Raw genomic sequence first — 20008 nt, 5'->3', positions numbered from 1 at the left:
ATACAACTTTTTCAATATATATATATATATATATATATATATATATATATATATATATATATATATATATATATATATATATATGTCAGCATCCAAAACATCCTTACAAACCTTTAATTCAGTATATAATACTGCTATGCGCCTCTGTTTGTTTAGGAGCTTTTCGTAGCAGTCCAGCTGAGAGCCTCTACCGCGAAGCCAACGAACCCACTCTTTGGCTTAGGCGCCAATATCTCCTCCTTTCTTATGCTGCCTCTACTTTAGCTAACCTTTCTAATCCAGTACACACACTGCTGACATTACCCAACTATACTAGTACTCACCCTCCTGCTCCACGCAGACACACTATCGCCCTCCTACTTCCAACTTTAATACCACATATAAATTTAAAGAGGTTAGTCTTTGTATGTGGGTATATTTTATTTTATAAAAACCCTTAAAAGGGCAACATTACAAGCACGAACGTTTTCGGAACAACTGTTCCATCATCAGGTTAAAATACCTAAAATAAGTATAAACCATTTAATTACAGCAAACGTGGTTTAAAATTTTGACTAAGGTTAAAAACAATAAAATGGTTATACTTACAGGTTACCATGCCTGAGCCACCAAAATATTTGGGTAAAAACCCTTTAAAATGAAAAATGTTACCAAAGATTGTACATGATGTTGATAATATTATATGGTGTTTAATCTTTTAATTAGATTTTACTTCAGGTAACATACACCCATGCTTAAGTGAGTTCCAGTGTCCGGAGAGTAAACCTCTTCAAACGGACTACGGCTGGCAACTGATTGATGAAATACCCATGAACGGTGTCAAAAACAAAATGTCAATGAACCATGAAACAGTGTTAGTTAAACATTATATTACTACAGCCAAAAGATTAAAAAACTTTGATGATGTTAAAATGATAACAGCAATCCAGGTGTTGGGATTTAAAAATTTTTCTATAATTATTTAATATTGGATATAAAAGATGTAAATTACTGGTGTTGTTGAAGGTCATGTTTAAGAGGATGACGTATGCATTAGGCAGCTTATGTTACTCTTTATCGTATGGAGTGTGGTCTAAAAGGTGTAATTTGTGAAGAATTAGATATCAGATATCTTTTTATCTATTTATCTGAGAGATATCAGATATATCCTAAAAAGATCTGTTGAGAATACCCACATTTCTTTTAAAGTCCTGAACAATCTAGGACAATGTTTAACCAATTCAAAAGATTGCATCAACTACATGGATCGTAGTGGTGTTTACAAATTACAGTGCTCTGATTGTGATGCTACATATATAGGTAGAACCTGTAGATCACTAACTTCCCGTTCCCTAGAACACACTAAAAAAGAGAACACTTCCACCTTCTCACAACATCTTGCACAACATAAACATACCCTCAACATACCAGAAGACGTCTCTTTGTTACATAATATACCCCAAAAAAATTTTCTAAAATTAGATCTATATGAAGACTTGGAAATAGTCAAGGAAAAGCAAACAAGCCCCAACTGCGTTAATCGCCATGTATCTTTCAACCGTGACTTTCAACCCTTACACCGACAACTCTTTTCATAACCCACACTTCTCAAATTTACCCCATCTTCTTTATCTGACCTTCCTCTATAAACGTCAACACCTTAATCCTTCTCAACAATTTTTGCTTTTTAAAACAACCATTCTCTCTACACTACTGTCACAACACTCCCTCCAAAAGAATTTTTCAGTCCCCTATTGTTAACATCATATCTTTTATACCTCACTATTTCATTATTTTACAATCTTCACGTTTTCATCATATTCCTGTCCATCCTTTTTTCTTTTGCTAGTTCTCTGTCTTTTCATATATCTACCACCCACCCATTAGTTCTTAACTCAGTAAACATTTAAACACAATCCAGCAATTCATCAGAATTCACTTTCTCCCACTTTACCTAAACCTTTAATCAACCATTGCTCCCCCCTCTCTTAGTCAACAACTTAGTACACCATACTCACAAATAAAATTTCAGGCTTTTATGTATAGAATTTAATATAACCAAAATTTTGTTCAGGGTGCTAGATGCTTTAAGCATGAAGGACCTCTATCATCTCTAATTTTGTTGATTAACTCATTCATTTCCCTTTAACCCACTCTCCTTTATTCTTTAGTCATTCCATTTACTTTTATTCCTGCCAGGTCTCTGAGGATCTCAGTCTTTCCAAAAATTTTTAAATTTAATCACATATATTATAACTTTAATTCCTTCAGCCGGAAGATTTTCAATCCCTTTTTCTCAATCTATTGGACTCACTTATATTAAAAAAATTTTTACGATACTAGCAGTATTAAACAATTTCATCTACATACGAAGTCTTACATTAGCTACAAATATATACTATTTATTTTTCCTTGTCCTAGATGTAAGCAACATAAAAGGACATTTCCATATATTTCAGCTAATTCTTCACAAATTACATCTTTGAGACCACACTCCATACGATAAAGAGTAACATAAGCTGCCTAATGCATACGTCATCCTCTTAAACATGACCTTCAACAACACCAGTAATTTACATCTTTTATATCCAATATTAAATAATTATAGAAAAATTTTTAAATCCCAACACCTGGATTGCTGTTATCATTTTAACATCATCAAAGTTTTTTAATCTTTTGGCTGTAGTAATATAATGTTTAACTAACACTGTTTCATGGTTCATTGACATTTTGTTTTTGACACCGTTCATGGGTATTTCATCAATCAGTTGCCAGCCGTAGTCCGTTTGAAGAGGTTTACTCTCCGGACACTGGAACTCACTTAAGCATGGGTGTATGTTACCTGAAGTAAAATCTAATTAAAATATTAAACATCATATAATATTATCAACATCATGTACAATCTTTGGTAAGATTTTTCATTTTAAAGGGTTTTTACCCAAATATTTTGGTGGCTCAGGCATGGTAACCTGTAAGTATAACTATTTTATTGTTTTTAACCTTAGTCAAAATTTTAAACCACGTTTGCTGTAATTAAATGGTTTATACTTATTTTAGGTATTTTAACCTGATGATGGAACAGTTGTTCCGAAAACGTTCGTGCTTGTAATCTTGCCCTTTTAAGGGTTTTTATAAAATAAAATATACCCACATACAAAGACTAACCTCTTTTGTTATACGTGGTATACAGCCAGCTACAGGAATTATTTTCCTTGTGGATTTTTTTTACATATAAATTTATCTCTAACTATCCCCCTCCCGATCCCGCATAATTCTCCTTGGACCAAAGCTTTACCGAAATCTAATGTGCCCTTACAAAGTTTAGTAAGACAGAAACCCACCATCGAGTCCTCTACACTGACGCATCAAAGAGTGAAACGGGGGTTGGTTGTGCGGTTACCACTACGGAAACAGTCGTTAGTTCATGTCAAGTACCTGCCACATGCAGCGTTCACACTGGTGAACTGTATGCTATTTACCAAGCCTTCAAACTCTGTACAGCACCGAATCAACATATTGCCATCTGTACAGACTCCCTTGCCTTTATCCAGTCCATCAATAATCTATTTACTAATCATTCTCTTGTAGAAAAAATCCATGACACTTACCAAAATCTTATCATTCACGACATCCATATCACTATCATATGGATTCCTTCCCACATCGGGATTATGGGTAACGACAACGCCGATCGCTTTGCCAAAGAAGCTGCTGTATCCAATTGTACACCACGTAATATACAAATTGCCAGTGACCTAAAAACTAGTATAAAGTAACTAGTACGAAATTACTGGCAGAATCATTGGAACCAATCCACTACATTTTTACACCAAATAGATCAGACGATTGAGCGGTTCGTTATCCCTGGTATAACCAGAAATGAGATGGTTGTTACTAGAAGATTGCGTATCGGTCACACCAGATTTACACATGGTCACCTAATGAATTCTACACCTAAGCCAATCTGCCACTATTGCCAATCTCCACTAAGCGTTCTACACATCCTTGTGGACTGCCCTGATTACAATAAACGACGCCAAGAACTGGGCATGAGGTGCGACATCACAGATATATTATCGAACCAGAGCCAAGTCATCACAGCTATCCAGTTCCTGAAGCTAGAAAATTTATTAAATAATATATAACTATAGTATATTATAATATGTAATTGTACCTTATGTATAATTGTATCCACGGTGCCTTGTGCTAATGGTCGAAGCTGTCATAAGCACGTTAAATTAAATAATAAAAAAAAATTAAACACAATGTATAAATTTTAAAACTTATTCTTACTAATAATAATTAGCATTTGTTATTTTTACATTTGATGAAAAATATGTATTTTGTTCTCAATAAAAGTTTTGGTTTTATTTTATTTAAAAATATTATATGCACTTCTTAAAAATTTCAATTTTTGCTTTACCAAAAGGAATAGTCTGGTACTGATACAGTTTCCAGCAAGTTTGTCCTATTCCTTGTATGTATACAACTATTAGGTACTACACATAAATCTTTAAAAATTGACAGATAGATCTCACATTTCTTAAGAACTACCAGTCTATTGCGACTGGTGTATCTAAATACAGAATTCTACAGTACCAGTCAATTATAACTGGTAAGCATACAAGATAATAATTGAATTTTTCGTAACTGCAGCGAAGGCGTAAAAAAACGTGATCGGTGACGAAGACATTAAAATTTTCAATATGGTAGTACTTCACCTTTTAATCAGTGCTACTTTATGTATGGTACGCCGAAAAATTTTAAAATTTAAATTGGCCCTTTGATTAAAAACGTTGCTCACCCCTGGCATAAATGGTTGATTTTGGTATCTTCGATAAAAATTATATTTCCTTAATTGCCTCTGATTTAGAAAGTTCAGAACGAGGACCGTCGTAAATATGTTTTAGCATACGTTTCACAAAAAAACGTAACCCCTAAAAAATTCCCTAATTCAAAACACTGACGTAACTTTTGTGGAGTCAATAACATGTGTCATGTATCTCCACCACTTATTAAATCATAAATTTCGTTCGTAAGAAATACCATTGTTAATCAAACATACATAATGTCACGTAGTTCATTCGATTATCACTTAAATGCTTCCAGTAAATTTTTATTATGTTTATTATTTATGTAATAATTTATCTACACATTTTTGCACTGTTGCGTTATGGTGCAAATTAGTAGTAATTTTAAGCATTCGATTTGGAATTCAGAAATGGAAATATCACACTTTTTAATTAAAAAAGCTTGCCAATACGGATTAATTCCAATGAAAGCATTGGCAAACAAAAAATGGGTTGACGATGAAACGACATTGTAAAGTGTGCCCAAGAGGAGTATTTTTTTATTTTTAGCGAAAAATGCCATTCTTGATAAAAAATTTTGTTTCTCCTAAAATCCCATAAAACGACTTTTTTGTCCGATTTGGTATTCATATTTTGTCTTTAGAGACAGAACACCTATGTGGTATATTTTTACGAGCGGCAGTTTTTTTTTCTATTGGAGTTAAAATGATTTTATGCATCTATATTTAGAAATATGGTATAGGGCTCTTTGAAGTTGGATTATAGTATTATCACTATTTTAATGTGAATGGATATAGTGCAGTATATGTGTGTAGAGACAAGGAAGGTGGAGGTTATGCTGAAATCCATAGATGTATCACAAAATACTTTTCTTACAGATTAATACGCCCTTGCGCGTGCAAACGGAGATAAGTCCAAAATTCCCATTTTGAGATATAAACGTTTAAAAATTATTATGAATCTATAAGCAAATTTTAAATGAAACAACTTAAATCTAACTAAAGATGAATTAAAAACTTTATTATTTTTACAAACTAAAAGAAAATATTAAACTGTAATTTTAAAAATCATCAGTTATATCCAAATGCACAAAACTTTAGCGTACATAATCCTATCTGCACTAATCTTCATCTAGTATATCTTCTTCCTATTCTGAACAGTAGTCTGCAACATCGCTCTGTGTAGGTGAGTTTTTATAGAAATCGTGAAATACGTCATCTATGTACGGTAATAAATAGATTAGATTATTTTTTTTTCTAAAGAAATTGGATTTGGATATTTACATTTTGGTAGATTTAATGGAGGAGATGAGAAACCTCTTCTAAGAAAATTCATTGGTTTAAATGGTTCATCTTCTTTGTAACTCTTTTTATATGCAAACAGTCCAAATTCTTTTTGATATCTAATCCATTTAACATCTTTCCAAATAAAGCGGTTACCGTCATTATCTACCTTTCTTATTTGTAATGAACTCTTTAGTAAACTTGCAAAATCAATAAAATCATGTCTGGTCATTTCTTGAACCCTAAAGGGATATCTTTTACCACACAGTCGAACAAGTTGATACCAGTCTCTTGGATGTTCAATTCGGCTTTCATATTTTTTTTTCAATTATCGAATGGTCGCTATCACACTCCAGCCTTTTGTGTCTTGGAATTAAAAATTTATGATCCAATGTATCGAGACCAGAATTAACCATTAAGACCATAAACATTACAATGAGATGCGAGTTTTTATTCTGCCCTCCACAAGTGTCCGAATACAATGTTATTTTTCTTACTTCTGGTGGGATTTCTAAGAGCTCTTTATACAAACAAGAAGCTATTTGATTGGCTCCACGACCAGAAATGGTTGCATACCACATGCAACAAGTAGTTTTGTTATTACCACAATTATGAATTGTAAGGATGTACGTCCATAGTTGCCTTTTATAAAAAGCGATTGAAGTGTTTAGGCTGGGCGTGGGTAAACACTGCTGCAAATCAAAAGCAAAAACTCTCTGGGTCTTGTCATCTTGACAAATTATTTTATCTTTTCTTTTTGCTGCATATGTAGCTTCTGCTTCTTCTTGATGCCGATTTAGTTCTCTTCTTATTTTTTCTTTTTGTTCTTCTTTCTTTTTATTCACTATAGTGTTATGTAACTTGTCACTTGTTTTTTTATTGAAATGTTCATTCTGTGAAAAATAGTTTCATACATCTTTCTACTTACGAGACTTTAAGGTTGGATCCAAGCTTTATATTCATCATACATTCTGGTCAATGTATAAAAAGAAGGTAAAAAACGTCTATCTCCAGTTTTTTCACGACAATAATGACTTTTGTATGTAGGTATAACACCTATATGTTGCTTTATCATGTCAATTCTGTCTGAACTTATTTTATTCGCAGCTATGTGGCTTCCTCTTTTATCTTCTTTTGTTATACCGGAAAAGCTAGTTTTTGTAATAACATTTTCTATAAACTTATTCGACAAATCAAATGTTTTTTGAAAGCACTGTTTACAAACTTCAACTAGCTGCTCACCAGCGATCTTGAAGTGATACTGATAGCTACAGGCTCTTGTTTTTGACAAATTAAGTTTCATTATCTTTTTTTCCTGTCTCAAAATAAGACTTGAACAGTAAGCAACCCTTTTATTATAATCTCCTAACTCCCAAAATTCAATAAATGACTGTTTACGTCCCTCGTTATCAACTTTTTTACCGCATCCTTTTCGGAAATCTCCAAGTACCTTGCATTTTTTGCCTTTCATCAACTTATTTTTTAGGTCACGTATTCTTTACCTGCATTTCTGTCCATGTTTGGTTTTTTTCCTTATTGCTCTAGTATTACTTTTTACCGATTTTCTTCCTCTTTAATTTTTATTCAATTGATTCGGATCTATTGTATTTTCAAACGAAACCAATGGAATACTATTCGAGTCTTCTGATTCAGGAAGTTCATAATCTGGATTCTTGTCACTGTCGTCGATATCGCTTCCAAAGAACTCAGTAATCCTTTCACTAGGTGCATCTGCAAGAACATTTAGAATACATAAATAATATTTGCTATTTTCTAAATTGTAACAAAACTGACCTCTGCTACAACAAGCTTCAGAAATATCAGCTTTAAAAATATCAAAACGAGAATCCATATTTTCTTGTTTTTTCCTGTTTTCTCGTTTTTCACCTTCCAAATTAGAACATCTAGCTGTATCACTTTCTGGTCTAATGGACTGGTCAGTATTTACTTGAGCTCAGCTGAAACAATAAGAAACAATGAAATATAATTTATTTTATAAATAAAAATTTCTACAATTTCATTAACCCCCGACGAAATGAACTCAACGCCTTATTAGACTTCATAAATTATAGCTAAAAACCATCTAAATAATTTATTGTGCCGACTTCAAACAAAAAAAAAACGTATCATAATTTGGTTCATTTATTGAGGAGCTCCAATGATACAGACAGACACATAAATACACAAACAAACAAATTATACCTAAGAGCTGTCTCAATTAAGCCAACTTTTAAATAAAAAACGTATTTAAATCGTCACAATCGTTGAGGAGCTACGATGTCACAGACACAGACACACACGCACACACATAAACATAAGCATACATACACACATACTAAACGTATAACTCATAAGTGATAATACTTCTGTTTTTGCGTCGGAGGTAAAAAATACTCAATACTAATAAAATTATTCAACTTTACTTACCTTCTAAATTTAATGCCCGTTCTTTCAGAGCGGCAAGAAATTCTCTTTCTGCAAACATTTTTACTCACGATATTATTCTCTAATACGAGTAGTAGACAATAATCTCAAAGTATGTGCATGTCTCACCGTAAAGAACGCAAATGAATGAACAAAATATCAATAAGCCACTCAATGTTATTCAGCTGTGAGCCGAAAACACGTGATGCATCGTGTTTAGTGCAGATTTAGGCAAGCTCCGAAAAATTGGCGTATGGTAATACAAAATAAATATAGTCAAACTGACCCCGACATTATAGTGTCAACAGAGTCTATTAGACATAAATTCCTTGAACACATTTCAAAATGAATTATCTTCGGTACCACTAATAAGTTTTGATCGTAAACGTAAACAACAGAGGTAAATACTTTTGCACGATAAAATTTCGATCTAAAACGTCTTCATTTATGAAGTTATCTCCATTTGTATATTTTCAGACTTAACTCCGTTGAAAATGGGAGCAATATACAGTTGTCATGATTTCCATCACAGCGATCTTTTGGAAGTAGTAATTATCTTCTTATGTTTATGGACAAATCAATACCCATCTGGATATTTGGCGACTATAATTATATTTAATTTCATTTAATTTCATTTAATTTCATTTAATTTTATTTAGTTTTATTTAATTGTTATAATTTTTTATAAATTTTTATAATGTTTTATAATTTTTTATAATTTTTTATAATTTTTTAATATAATTAAAATAAGTTTTTATAATTATTTATAATTTTTCCATAAACACATCTTTAAAAACCAGATGTTTTACGTAATATACTTACATATATTACACAGGACTTTTGACCGTATTGTTTTAAAAATAATCATTCTTTTAATGGCGGATTTCAAATTCTTAATTTCAAATTCTCTTCAAAAATAAAGGCCTTAACCGATCTTTATTAGAATCTGTAGAAATTAACAAATTAAAAATTGAGACAAACAGTTCCTCCCTCCTCAACCTATTCATTTAAAGACTATAAAGTGTAAAGACATACCAAAAATAGATCACTCGAGGAAGGCACTCTGCCGAAACTGCTGTAGTGATAAGATATTATAATAAATGTTGTGGAAGTTTTGAAAACAAAAATTTTCAGTGTTTTATTATTATATAAAATGAATTTCCCTCAAGTAACGGTTAAATCCATAACTTTTTAAAAATATTCTATTTAAACTTTTGTATTGTTAATGTAGTACTCATAAAAATAAATTTGGTTAATCAAAATGTATATTTGAATTAAACTTGTAATTTATCAAATTTTCTGAAAATGTTAGAGAGCGGTCGCCTGAAAACGCGAATAAATAGCAAGTTGCAATAAAGACGGTTGGAAAGAGGAAAAGAAGACCAACAAATCGACATTCAACAAGGCATATTTTTATCCAATCGGATTATTCTTTTTTTTTTAATTTTATGCTTTTATATTTATTTTATGCTTTTGCTACATTTATCAAATTTATTGAAAATTTTAGAGCGGTCGCTTGGAAACGCGAATATATAGAAAGTTTCAATACATACGACTGAAAAGATAAAAAGAAGACGAACAAATCGACCTTCAACAAAGCAATAGTTTTATCCAATCTGAGAATTTTTTAAAACTATATGATTTTCACGATTTATCAAATTTTCTTAGAATTTTAGAGAGCGGTCATTATTTAGAGTCGTCGAAAGGTCCAAACGGCTGTAAACTAACCTATTGTCCAATATTTATAAACTGTTTATCCATTTTGCATATATTTTTCGTTATTCAGCCATTTTAACTAAAAAGTAAGATTTAGGGTTATATTCACATTCTAAAATTCGAGGACGTGCCTTGGTTTTTGGGCGGTCGCTTGAAAACTCAAATAGATCCAAAGTCACAATGAAGATGGTTAAAAAGAGGATAAAAAGACGAGCCCATAGACATCCAACACGGCATCGTTTCATTCAAACTAAGTATTTTTTTTTTTTAAATTTGATGCTTTTTACCATTCATCAAATTTTCTTAAAATTTTAGAGGGCGGTCATCATTTAGAGTCATTGGTTGTATTTTCCGTTATTCAGCCATTTTAACCAAAATGTAAGACTTACGATTATAATCACATTGAAAAATACGAGGAGGTGCAAATGTATTGCTTTGGTTTTGGGCGGTCGCTTGAAAACGCTAATAGATGCAAAATTACAATGATGTTTGAAAAGAGGAAAAACAGACGAGCCCATAGATATCCAACACGGCATCGTTTTATCCAATCTGAGTAATTTTTTTTTTAATTTTGATGCATTTTATCATTTATCAAATTTTTTTAAAATTTTAGAGAACAGTCATCATTTAGAGTCGTCGAAAGGTCCAAATGGCTGTAAACTAACCTACTGTACTATATTTATAAACTTTTTATCCATTTTCCTTATATTTTTTGTTATTCAGTCATTTAAACTAAAATGTAAAATTAACGGTTATAATCTCTATTATAGTCTCTAACCCAATTGTTTAAATTCCTTTCTTACCGTGGCCTAGTGTTGTATGTAAAAAAAATGCCTTGATGGGCCCCTAGGCGAGTAGAGAGTGACCCTGTTTACCTGTTTTGTATATTTATTTTAATTTTAATATAAACTCAGACAATCTTTTTTTTACCATGTTGAGTCTGGCTGAATGACTAAAAGTCTATGCCAAAAAAAAAAATCATATATTATTCGAGAGGGTGCAAAAGATTTGTCTTGGTTTTTGGCGGTAGTTTAAAAATGCAAGTAAATCCGAAGTTATAATGAAGATGGTTGGAAAGAGAGAAAAAAGACAAGCCCACAGACATCCACAAGGCATAGTTATATCCAGTCTATTTTTTAAAATTATACAGTATGGTGGAAATGAAAGGAATAAATTCGTTATTTCGTAAACCGGAGACTTTAAGGAAAAATCCTGAAACCCGTCGATTTTTATTTTTAAATAAGCTATTCGTAAGAATACATTTTTATTTTTGACGTCATCTATGTGAGCGTGATGACGTCATTGCTAAAATTTTTAAATAGAAAGAGGGGTATTGTAATACATCATTTGAAAGGTCTTTTAAATACCTATTCAGCCATATCAATATGTCTGAGTATTTGATGTTTGTAATTGTTTAAAAAAATTATTAAATTTTTATTATTACAATAAATATTTATTAAGTATTGATATGATGTATTATTGACAACCAAAAATAAATTTTATAAAGGCCATCACTGATAATGAAATGTCTTTTTTATCTACTTTTTACCTTTTTAAAAAAACTAGTTACCTTATCAATATGAACATTGATAGTTGGACATTCAAACTTAATTATCTTTCTGTCACGTGATTAATAGTATTATTGTAGTAAACGTATTCAAAAAGTCTTTGTATCTTTGAACATGAAGCTAACTGAAACGCAAAGAATTAAAATTCTCATAATGATTGGTTATGGAGATAAAACACCTACGCAGAAAGAAGTATGTGCGTTATTTAATATTAAATACCCCCGTTGAGAACCAATTTCACAATCCACTGTAAGCAAAATTGAGACAAAATTTAGAGAAACGGGTCATGTTAAAGACCTTCCTAAAGGTAGTAGAAAACCAATATCTGAAAACCAACAAGTAGACGTTCTGTTAGCATTTCAAGATAATCCTCATAACAGTTCACGGCAAGTAGCATTAGATAATGACATGGACCATTCAACAGTTCTTAAACAGCTAAAGAAGGAAAAGTGGCATCCCTACAAAGTAAGTTTAGTACAAGAACTTATGGAAGATGATTTTGATAGACGAATTGAATTTTGTGACATTATAATGGAACGAAATAACAGAGATCCGATGTTTTTAAAAAAGATTATTTTCTCTGATGAAGCTACATTTCTACTAAACGGTCATGTCAAACTTATCGGTAATGGACTACGGAAACTCCACACTGGATGCAAGAGTACCGTACTCAATCCTCAGAGAAAATTAATGTTTGGGTATGAATAATAGATAATAGGTGTATTGGACCATACTTTTTCGAAGAAAACTTAACAGGTCCTCGATATTTAGAATTTCTTCAAAATTTCTTGCTTCCAGAATTGAACCGGTTGTTTCCAAACAGAAATGATTTATGGCTACTGCAAGATGGTGCGCCTTCACACTATGCTGTCTTGGTACGCAACTACTTAAACAACGTCTTTCCAAATCGGTGGATAGGCCGAAGAGGAACAATAGAATGGCCGCCTAGGTCACCTGATTTGACTCCTCTTGATTTCTTTTTATGGGGATATTTAAAAAGTAAGGTGTATCAAAATGGACCACAAAACATTAATGAACTGAAAGAAAGAATACGTAATGAGATTGTTCAAATAACTCCGGAAGTTTTAGAGAATGTTAGAGAAGAGTTCGCGGCACGCCTTTCTCATTGTATTTTAGCTGAAGGTAAACAATTTGAGCACTTAATTTAGGTTTCGTAGTATTTATTGAATAATACTTAATAAATATTTATTGTAATAATAAAAATTTAATTATTTTTTTAAACAATTACAAACTTTAATTACTTAGACATATAGCTGAATAGTTATTTAAAAGACCTTTCAAATGATGTATTACAATACCCCCCTTTCTATTCAAAAATTTTAGCAATGACGTCATCACGCTCACATAGATGACGTCAAAAATAAAAATGTATACGAATAGCTTATTTAAAAATAAAACTCGACGGGTTTCAGGATTTTTCCTTAAAGTCTCCGGTTTACGAAATAACGAATTTATTCCTTTCATTTCCACCATACTGTATGATTTTTACCATTTATCAAATTTTCTTAAAATTTCAGAGACCGTTCATTTAAAAACGCAAATAGATCCGAAGTTATAATGAAGATGGTTGAAATGAGGGAAAAAATACAAGCCCATAGACGTGAAACAAGGCATAGTTTTATCCAATCTGAGTACTTTTTAAAACTTAGGCTTTTTACTATTTGTAAATTTTTTTTTAATTTCAGAGAGCGGTCATTATTTACAGTCTTTGAAAGGTCCAAATTACTGTAAACTAACCTATTTTACTATATTTATAAACTGTTCATCCATTTTGCTATTATTTTTCGTTATTTAGCCATTTTAACCAAAATGTAAGATTTACCATTATAATCACATTAAAAAACTCGAGGAGCTGCTAAAGATCTGCTTTGATTTTTGCGCGGTCGCTTGAAAATGCGAATAGATGCAAAATTACAATGAAGATGGTTGAAAATAGGAAAAAAGGACAAGCCCATAGACATCCAGCAAGGCATAGTTTTATCTAGTCTGAGTATTTTTTAAAATTAAATGCTTTTTACCATTTATCAATTTTTCTTAAAATTTCAGAGGCCAGTCATCATTTAAAGTCGTTGAAAGGTCCAAACAACTGTAAACTAACCTACTTTACTATATTTATAAACTATTTATCCATTTTGCTTATATTTTCTGTTATCCAGCCATTTTAACCAAAATGTTAGATTTACGATTATAATCACATTAAAAAATTCGAGGAGGTGCCAAAGTTTTGCCTTGCTTTTTGGGCAGTCGCTTGAAAACACTAATAGTTCTAAAGTTACATTGAAGACGGTCGAAAAGAGAGAAAAAAGACGAGCCCATAGACATTCAACAAGGCATAGTTTTATCTAATGTGAGTATTTTTTAAAATTGTATGCTTTTTATCATTTATCAAACTTTCTTAAAATTTTAAAAAGCGGTCATCATTTACAGTCGTCGAAAGGTCCAAACGGCTGTAAACTAACCTATTGTACTATATTTATTTGAAGTCCTGGATATGGCTTGCTATTGTAACCTCAATTTTCTATAAACCTGCACAAAAATTTAAAAACGGCAACGAATTGCTGTAACTGCATATCTCCAATAAAAGTCAAAATATGGTTAATTACTCAGACATATAAAAGTTACATTTCAGTCGAAAAACTCTTAAATAGAAAAGCAAACAAACTTACTACACACAAAAAATGATAAAAATAAAAAGTACCTATTTATTATTACTTTTTACTTTTTTTGACAAAAACAAAACACTTCAACAACTTTGGAATTTTATCTGCTCTTAAATACCTAAAGGAGGTTTTACACGTATATCTTCTGCTTAAAATTTATATCTACTTTGAAACTTTTTTTTGTTTTGAAACTTATGCGATACTTTTTGTGGCGAGTGTATAAAAGAATCAGACAGTTTAAAACCCTCTCGAAAACTTTCAGGAAAGTACTGTGTTATGAACCCCGCATGTTATTAATTTTTTTGTTCTTATTTTAACATTATATTAGATACATGGAAACTGTTATCTCACTTTGACTTAATAAAGCATAACTGAAGACTGCAATATTGGTATTTCTTAACGTAATTTCCTTTATTATTCTGTTTTAAATCCAAAACTGGAGTTCGAGCGTGTATAAAGGAGTAATCGTGCCATCTTTTTCTGCTTCCCTCTTATCTTTATAAACCGTAGTGCTATCGATAAATCATAATTATAGTTACTGTTATTATAAACTTGGACAATTTACGTACCTATGTATTAAAACATTTATTTACATTTTTTGGTGCAAATAATAATTAGTACAATGAAGAAATCAGCGAAAAACTAATCCTGCCACCAGTGGCGTGGGCAGATCTATATTGGATCTGAGGTAAAAGACTAATTTCATCGTAGTTAAAACCAAATAATTTTAGTCATAAAATATTGTTTGCTTTTGACTACAAGGGCGATAAAACATCGAACAGATCTCCAATTGCTCTAAATTCTACATGGTGTCTCAAAACACAAATAGTAATGTTTCAAGCCAAACTCCGTCATTGGTTTTTGCCGCTGAAGCTGAAAATCTTAAGGTATTCCACTGTGTAAAGGCAGTAGGTAACGCTATTGGTCACCTACGGCCTAAATATATCTCTCTTGCACCTAGAATATCCAATAATCGAATCTGTATATCGACGGCAGAAAGGCAGGACCTCATAACTAACAAATTTGCATAAAATGAGATATTTCGGTTTTAGGTTTAGAATAAGTAGCGGCATCTACTAACCAGTGGTTACAGCTGGAAAAATTTCCGGAAGACTTTAAATTACAGAAAATGGTACCTCGTAACTTTTTGCAGCCATTATGTTGATGCAGTACCTCGTAATTGTCAATTTAGCAATGCTAAAATACACACAACGCAAAAGTCTAAGAATATTTTAATAATTTGACAATACCAATGACAGAAATTTCATGACCATATAAATTTGCTTGTACTATAATTGTTGATACAGACACTCACATCTTATCAAAAAAAAATTGTAAAACTGATAGCAATACGTGTTTTAGAATGTTTTTTATAAGGGACAAAAAAATCGACATATTTATGTTTTGTTTGTTTTTAATTTTAGTCACTTTATACCATTCTTGCTTAATAGGTAAGTTAAAGATATTGTCTTTTTACCATGCAACGACAACATTTAACGTTGGATGATATGAATAGAACCGTGAGCCTCCTTCAAGCTGGTATGCGACAAACTCAAGTTGCTGACCAGCTGGGTGTCTCCCAAAGCGTCGTAAGTCGTTTGTGGCGTCGGTTTAGAGACACTGGGAGTCCAGCCGAGCAACATCCAGGATGTGGTCGCTCTATAACCGTCGCTCAAGACCGATATTTAATTTTGGCAGCCAACAATTTCAGCACCCGAGCTGGTTAATGAATTACAGCTTGCACATAATGTAACAATTAGCAGCAGTACTGTGAGGAATCATCTCCATGAAGCCAATCTTCGTAGTCGGCAACCACTGAGATGTCCACCTCTATCTAGAGGCAATCGCGCTGCAAGATTAACCTGATTTCAAGAGTTTCAGAATTGGACTGACAATGACTGTGCCACAGTTTTGTTTAGTGACTAGTCTAGATATGGATTTTATCCAGATTCTCGTCGGACAAGAGTTTAGAGGCGACTCGGAAATGGAGAAAAATTACGACATCTTCAAGAAGTGTATACATACAGAGGTGGTACATGAATGGTATGGGGCGAAATCATGGTTGACGGAAGAACTGACCTCATTTTCTCACGTGGCTTTCTCACAAGTCAGCAATATTTGGACACTATTCTTGAACCTGTTGTGCGCCCGTTTGCTGCTGCTGTTGGAGAAAATTTTTACTTTATGCATGATAATGCTCGGCCACATGTTGCGCATATTGTAACAAACTGGTTGAATAACGAGGGTATTGATGTATTTCCGTGGCCAGCACAATCACCGGACTTGAATCCCATTGAGCATGTATGGGACATGCTCCAACGAAGAATTACTCCACATATGGGCAATATCTACAATAAATTTCAATTAAAAGAGCTTGTGAGAGAACAATGGACACAACTAACTCAAGCAGATATTAACAATGTGATTCGGAGCATGAACAGTAGATGTAGAGCTGCGATAAACCAACGTGGTGGCCATATTTTATTTTAAGTTTATATTTCGTATTTTTAACATTTTATGGTGGTATTTGAAAGATGGGTGATTTGCAGTATATTTTTTTTTTGCTCCAATTTTCTGTTTTTTGCAATTTATGGTTTTTGACATATTAAACAACAATTTAAACTACAAATTTTTTTAAGTTAATTACACATAAACAAAATACGTCTATTGATAAAAATATCCCTAGACTTTTGCGTTGTGTGTATATGTTTCACACCTCGATTCTGTGCATTCTAATCATTGCTTTTCTAAGCTTATTTGTCGCTATACATTGGCAATATTTTACAAGATTTACGAGAAATGGTGCAAAGAGGAAAATCATAAAGTACTTTATCTAAAACTATTCAAGAACGTGGTAAACCAGATAAAAATTTCTTTCTTTCAGCCTCGCAAAGGTCAATGTGATATTTGTTTTATGTATAAAAATGGCAATTTCGAATAAAAAACTTGAATGAAGGAAAAATTTCGCAAGATCTTAAAAAGGACAAGACAAGGAAAAAGCATTAAAAGGAGAATGCTGTGCAGTTGTCGCCACAAATACCTACAAGCGCACTTAAGAGATTATAAGAATAAATTGTGTTGTCACAACTTTACATTGTAATTTGGTAACAAAAAAAGTTGTTTGCTATTGGTTTAATGAGATAGAAGCTAAAGGCCAAGCTTCAACCTATGCCTCTATTTTGGTAGAATACCTAGAGGAAGAATTTTTGAAAAAATATAAATTATATATTCGGACGGCTGTACTACCCAAAATAGAAAATTATTACTTGCTTATACTCCAACGCCCTACTCTACCTAGCTGACAAATATAAGGTATTAATTGTTCAAAAATTTCTTGAAAAGCTTCACACTCAGATGGAGTGTGACTGGGTTCATACTGTAATAGAAACACGTTTGAAAAATAAAGATATATACCCACCAAGTGATTATGTACCTAAAAATTACACAATAAGCTGGGCGAATTCAGCCATATGAAGCAAGAAATAGAAATTTTGACTTTTTAGGAAATTTTGGAGAGAAGAGCTTAATGAAGTATAAGTCTATGAGACCTTCAAGAACAAGTAATTCGAATTACCTAGTTACGGATATCCGTGCGATTCAGTACAAAGGTGGTAAAATTTCATACAAAGTGGACTGTTGTGAAGAGTTTCAGGAAATACCAATACGGCCTGATAAAGTTGAATTTAAATCTGTGATATTTCCTCCTCTCTACAATTCCAGAAATTCAATAATTTAAACTAAATTTGAACACTTTCAGGTGATAAAAAATGTCTTCCACGTGACTTTTGTTATTTTTATAATTCACCACTTTATAATAACAATGAAAAATAGTTAACTCTTTAACCTAGATTTGTGAAAAAATACAACTTCTTCCAAAATTTATTTGACACTTTTAATTAAGACAACGTTAATATTTTATTATTTTTCTAATAAATCATTTAAAGACATAAAGTTCTTTTTCTTATTTTAAATTTGAGCACTACTTGGTAAGTGAACTCTTAGATTAAACATTACCTTATAAATAGTGTCATTTTACTTAAATTCAAAATTACTCTAAAAAATATTTGCTTGTTTTATTTTACTCACCAAAAATAAGCCTATTTCACAAAAAACATAATAAGATGCGCCCTAAATGAAATATAATACGGTTTTTTTTGGTCTCCTCTAAAATCATCATCTTGTCACTTACGAGTTCCTGTTTTTACGCCGTCGATATATTAAAATTTCTCTAATTTCTCCTACTAAAAGAATTATAATCTCAAATGTTTTCCCTTTTATTCCACACGATCTTGTACAAAATGCTATCAAAGATAGTATACGATCAGTAAGAAGACCAGGAAAACTATAGAACGACAACTTACTGGAGGAACATTGAAAAACAAAAAGAAAACAAAAAGAGTCCTCTCTACATAAAAATAAGAAGAAGAAGAAAGAGAAGAAGAACAAAATACCAAAAAATTCAATGTGAAACCTACTGAAAACACAAGGGAACTAGATCAGCCAATTGCACCTCCCACTTCTACAAACAAACGAGGATATTCTGAAGTTCACACCAGTTCTACTGACCCAGAACTAGTTCCAATGTGATGCCTCTCCCTAAAATAAATACCAAAAAACCAAAACAGAAACGAAGGGTCTTCTTCACAAAATGCACTCAGGAAACTGCAAAACAGTCTATTAAGAATATGTACCTTCAATACCTCGAAATATTGCATGCCATCTGACAACATCATTGCATTTATAGAAAATACTTTCGGTTACAGGTCAGAATTCTAATTTACCTCTGTTACATCCAATTTTTACAGAAAGATTTGTGAAAATCAGAATAACTCACACAATAAAAAAAACTTAACTAATAAAAAAAATAATAAATTGAACATTGACTTAAATGAAACCGAAAACTCGCCAAGCTCTAATATCTCCCAAGAACCCAGCGATGATGATTACCATTCTGATTTATCCCAACTATCCGAATCTCATTGATACTAACATCATCCATCACTCAAACTTCACGCTAATACAGTGTAACTGCGATGTTTTTCATCCTCTCCTGTAAAATCTGCAATCCCTTATATCTGATGACTCTCGCGATTTTCTTTGCTTACGGGAAACCAATTTTACCACAGTTCAGAATCCTTGCTTAAAAAATTTTGTTGCTTACAACTATATTAGAACCAGTAATTATCGCCAAGAGTTTTCTTTAAATACTAATTTGGAGGCAATAACAATAACTCCCTGGTGCATCAATACAGTAGTCGTTTCTAGTATATACATTCCTTTTTACTTTAACTTACAGAGCTCCAATGTATTCCATCTTATTCAAAAACTTTTCGTTTCGTTTGTATTAGTTGGCGATTTCAATGCCCATAATACACTATGAAGGTCTGAATGAACATGTTGTCGAGGAAAAATTTTCCAGATAATAAACAATACTAATATTAACCTTTTAAACCTTGGAAACTCTAAATATTTTCACATATAATCCGGAACGTTTTTCTCCATAGACTTGAGTTTTTGTGATCCCAAAATTGCTTCTCTCCACCACT

The sequence above is a fragment of the Diabrotica undecimpunctata genome, chromosome 11 (assembly GCF_040954645.1).
Source record: "Diabrotica undecimpunctata isolate CICGRU chromosome 11, icDiaUnde3, whole genome shotgun sequence".
Lineage (NCBI taxonomy): Eukaryota > Metazoa > Arthropoda > Insecta > Coleoptera > Chrysomelidae > Diabrotica > Diabrotica undecimpunctata.
Note: the sequence above shows the minus strand (reverse complement) of the source record.